Source organism: Vitis vinifera, chromosome 9 (genome assembly GCF_030704535.1).
Source record: "Vitis vinifera cultivar Pinot Noir 40024 chromosome 9, ASM3070453v1".
Classification (NCBI taxonomy): domain Eukaryota; kingdom Viridiplantae; phylum Streptophyta; class Magnoliopsida; order Vitales; family Vitaceae; genus Vitis; species Vitis vinifera.
The window spans coordinates 12,152,803-12,158,015 of record NC_081813.1 but is presented as its reverse complement, the minus strand read 5'-3'; the positions used below and the strand labels follow the sequence as shown (position 1 = coordinate 12,158,015).

The window sequence follows — 5,213 nt, the reverse complement described above, 5'->3', positions numbered from 1 at the left end:
GCAGATATAGAAGATGCTGAAATAATAATGAAGCTCACAATCAGTTATATAAACATCACACATACATGAATAAATAAAATTTAAGCATATATATGCATGTGGACATACAACAAGATACCTAGCACAAACATCAATATTCAATCTTTGGACGAAAATATCAACTTGTAATTGGCATCCTTTTACAATAATTCATAAATATTGACAATAAAAACCTGAAAACAATATGTTTGTCTTTGGAATAACATATTGAATGCAAGATAAACCTTATATGTTACATATTCATGATTACTTTATTTATTTTTATATAAAAAATAATCCTCCTTTGGGTTGATTATTTTATACAATAATAACATGCTTACACATTTCAAAATAAATAAAATTACGTAATACAAGTTACTTTGGCAACAAATATACATAATTCATTTATCTTAAAATATTAAACATAAATACAACAAGCAATAATACAATATATATATATATATATATATATATATATATTTATGCACAAACCATGTAAATACGCAATCCTCACGTAGCCCATTTTATGCATGATTCATAAGACATTAAAAGGATACCTAATTACTTCACATGCAACACATACATATAAATTTCCCACAGCACAAAAAAAAAAAAGAATATAGACACTCTCAGATTATTCCATCTTCATTATGGCATAATTTTAAAAAACTTGGTAATATCAGATGCTATAAAAGGGACCCATCTAACATCCAACCCGCAGCAGCGTCAGTAGCGGCGTTGGAACCATCTTCGAACTACGCCGGCGACGAAACGCCATCAGACTACGCCTGGAGGGAGTCTGAACGCCGCGTGGGACTGCACCTGGGACAGTGCCTGAATGACGCCTGTGACGGACGCCTTAATGGCGCCTGTAACGGACGCCTTAATGGCGCCTGTAACGGATGCCTTAATGGCGCCTGTAACGAACGCCTTAATGGCGCCTGTAACAGAAGCCAACAACCCCTCAAATCGCACTTGAACAGCGTCTGAATGCCGCTTGGGACGGCGCCTGAACATGACCCTTCAGCGGCACCAAAACGGTGTCAGAATGACGCCTTTTGATCCCCAACATGACGCCATTGACTGGCAGAGTGGCGTCCAGCGCTGCTCCGATCGCTTGAAGTGGTGCCAGAATGGCGCTCCTCCAGGTGGTGTCACCTTCTCTGTTTGCCAACGACACCGAGAGTAGCGTGGCTAGGAGCCAACAACAACGCCAAAGCGGCACTCCTTACCAGCATGAGAAGGTGCCTGATTGTCGCCTAAACCGCACCTAAAATGAACACCTGAACAGCGGCTGTAACGACGCTTGAACAACATCCTTTTAATGCTTGAAAACGTCGTCGGAATGAAGCCTAAACTGCGTCTATTTTGAACGCTTGAACATCCTAGATTTATTATCTGTTGTTTTTTATTTTTTTAAAGAGTTTTGGTGAAAATGGGCGAAGCTCTTATACCAATTATTTACAAAACCATCATAAATCCAAGAATGCCTACATAGGAATCTCATGCCAAATCATATGAAGAAATATGCCTTCATTTTGAGTGAATCATACCTGAGTCCATTTTGATTTCGTTTGAACAAGGTATGGATCTTCTAAGATTGTGGAGGACACCACCTCTTTCTGGATTCTCTCAGACGATGGGAGCCGAAGAGAGACAAATCTATATTTATTCCAAAACTAATGTCATCTAAATGAACAGACACACACTATGGATTTATACCCTCTTGTCTTAGGGGCCATACCCTTTGGCTATTGGGCCTCACGAGTCTTAGGCCCATCATCTAAGGCTCATGATGGCTTTGGGCTCTACACATAAGGTGGCCCATACTGTGGAAAACCGATATAAAATAAATATCAAAGGCGAATAGCTTAGTCATATACCATTGTTAAATATGTGTGAGTCCATATCTTAACAAAAGTTGCATCCCTAATTTTTTGCTTTGTTAGTCATGTGATAGAATTTAATAATAAAAAATAAAATTGGTTTTTTTTTTCTCATTTTTCAAAACTATTATTGTCGTTATTATATTTATTTTGTACAAGGTATTATCAAATATAACTAATCAATAATGTATCCTGCAATCTCTTATAAAAGCATCAAGATTTCACTTCTGTAATACAAAACTGCATACGTAAGTATTGTGTTATGACACTTACATGTTTCCCAACTGGTACTAGGAGGGTCTGCATCTTCAAAATAATTGTCTTCAAGATTTGCCCACAACTACGTTCATATCCTACAATGGATGGAGTGTCGTGGTCCTCAACATATTGCTGGAATGAGATTAGAATGAACCCTTATGTAGCAGCTTCAGAAAATTGTGCTAGATTTGGCACAAAATCATCCTCAGATATTCCCAACATCCCTTTACAATAAGATTCCAAAGAAGAGGACATTCCCATAAAGCGTTTTGGACAAATAATGTAAGAGAAAAGTGAGGAAACAATCTTCTGAATGCGTTGGAGTTGTTTTGCAACTTTAGTGCTAGTTGGTCTTTTCTTAGTGCACCTTGCAGCAAGGTGGAAGACTGTCTGGAATAGTTGCATCTAGAGGATCCCTGCTGATCCCTCCTCTAGAATTTTGGGATCCACAATCCCATTAATTCCATGGATTCTGACATGACGACTGGCATAACTCGCAATACTACCCGACTCTATTATAATTGCCCTTTGTCCAGTTAAAATCTGGAGTAGAATTACACCAAAAACATAGACTTCAATCTTCTCTATGAATATTTGTGTACGCAAATATTCGGGTGCTAAGTATCCAAGCGTGCCCTTTACATAATCCTCAACATAGGTTTCCCCTTCGGGAAGGATTATAGAAAGTAAAAGGTTGGACAATTTGGGAACAAAATGCTCGTCCAAAAAAAATCTGAAAGTTTGATATCCCTATGGATCATGGGTCTGGGAAACTGATAGCTCAGATTTTTGTCGTTTATTGGATCAAAACAAAATTTATAACCTAATTCATTATTCTATAGTAGCTTGTACCCGATCAAAAAGTGGTTTTAGTACAAACTACTGTAGTATAGTGGTTTTTAGGTATCGTCCACAAGGATGGATTATTCTCGGTAATTAAGGCTTGAATGAGATGATAAGAAATGATGGTGATCAAGTGAAATTGATTTGAAAATGCATGATAAAATTTCAAAATAACAATGATTTCAAATTGAGAGGAAAATGAAGTGTAAAATAGAAGAAAATTAATAGGAGGTGAAATTCTCGGAGTTAGGATTTTCTAGAAAGCAATTTCCATGGTGAATGGATGTTGAGATCTAATTTTCATCAAGTTAGATTGAAAACCTAAATTTTCATCTAAACCGATTTTTTATTTAGCTTTAGGTCTAGATCTAATTTCTCTTCAAATTAGGTCATTTAATCCAAGAGATCAATTGAAATCATATATTAATTCATCTTAAATTATCTTCCAATGATTCACACAATGCAACTATTCAATCTCATCAAAACTAGCATTAAGAATTTGATGAATCTACTTAGCTTGCATTGTAGTAATCATTCAAGACAATTTGAAGAGAAAAATTCCCAAATTTCAATTAATCAATCAATTGGATCAAATTACCTTTTCAATTCAAACTCAATTCTCTAATTCACCATAGATCTTGCCTCTAGATCCTTCCTCCTCCGAGAAAAATGAGATTTAGCCACTCATGCTTAGAGATTTCATCTCACAAGACATGTTTGGCTACCGAGAAAATGAGAGAAAATGAAGGAAATTATAGAATTATATAGAGAGAAGAAGTTTGGAAAGTTCTACAATTAGGAAATGTATCAAAAAGTTTGTTTATGAGTTAATCAAGTTTCTATTTATAGGCCAAGGTCAAGTGGACACTTGGCATCATCTAGGAGGTCTTCTGAAGGTTTCTTCACAAAGGAATCTGGAGAAAATATGGTTTCGCACGAGCCCCAACAAGTTCACATGATTGTGCAAAATAGAGAATGCATCAGCACGAATTTTGTCTTCATGGAGCATTTCGCATGACTGTGCGAAATCAGTTTTCACTTTTCCCTTGGTGTGCTACAACCAAAGCCCATTCTGTTTCATTTCGCATGACTGTGCGAAAATTTTGCATGTTCATGCGAAATTGAAAAACATGTTTTTTTTCAACTCCTCTTTTCAATTTCTCCCATTTCTTCATTTTTAATTCACCTCCACCACCTTCAATTCAGCTCCAAAGCTTGGTCCAAGTGCATTTCCTCTTCCTCATCATCCACACTGTGTCCCTCCTCCATTCCATTTTTCATTTGTCACTCAATGCTTCAAAAATCACCTTAATATATCTCCAAAACTTAACAAAAAACCATTAGTATCTCTTGCAAGGGTAGCAATGTATTACTTGGGCATATTAGGCATAATTACTACTCAAAAAGTATGAAACTCATGAGAATTAGTATCTAAAATGTGTGGTTTTTGAGTAGTAATTAGAAATGCAGTGTGGAGATATGAAATGAAATTAGCAATCTCAAATGAAATCTTTAACCTTGTTTTCCATGTCAAATGCTGGCTATGTGTCCCTTTTGTATCAGGTACTATTCTATCATCCAGACATTCCATGGCTAGAAATTCATAAACTAGAGTTGGAATTGGAGTCTCCAAGTAGCATCCTAAGAGCTTCAACACACTTCTATGGTTGCTCATCTATATTGCCATTGCAATTTCCCGGATAGTCAATTAAAGTAGACCATCAGGAGTGGGATCTTTTACAATAAACTTCATATCAGAAACTGGTCGGCTTTCTAGAGAACCATTGTACCATCAACTATGACAAAAATCGGTAACATGGAAATCCAGAGATGGGTCATAGTTGTTTGTAGCCTTTTTGAGGTCTTTGGCATAAAATGTACGGATGGGATTATGGTTGCCATGACATAAGGAAATCAGTTGCCCTAGCAACAAGCTTCCATTATTTAGAAAGAATTGCTCTTTTTCATTGGTGTTTGTCACCAAATTCAATACATGATTGAGTTGTTAATTCAAGGAAAATAAAAATAACAAAACAAGAAACACATATACAGACGACTTACAGAACTTCTTGAAGATGGAAATAAGGAACACTTCATTTTAGCAAGGAAAGGAATGGTGATCGAGGAGAGATAATCACAACCTGCTTAACATGTTTTCCTCTTCATCTCCTTCATAAAAAACTTCCCTACTTTTTCTGCTTTTATTTT

General features: G+C 36.3%; 1 pseudogene; it reads right to left on the bottom strand.

The window, feature by feature from the left end:
• Positions 1-2,567: 2,567 nt before the first annotated feature.
• On the bottom strand, positions 2,568-4,704 carry LOC132254278 (serine/threonine-protein kinase ZRK1-like; annotated as a pseudogene).
• Positions 4,705-5,213: the final 509 nt, after the last annotated feature.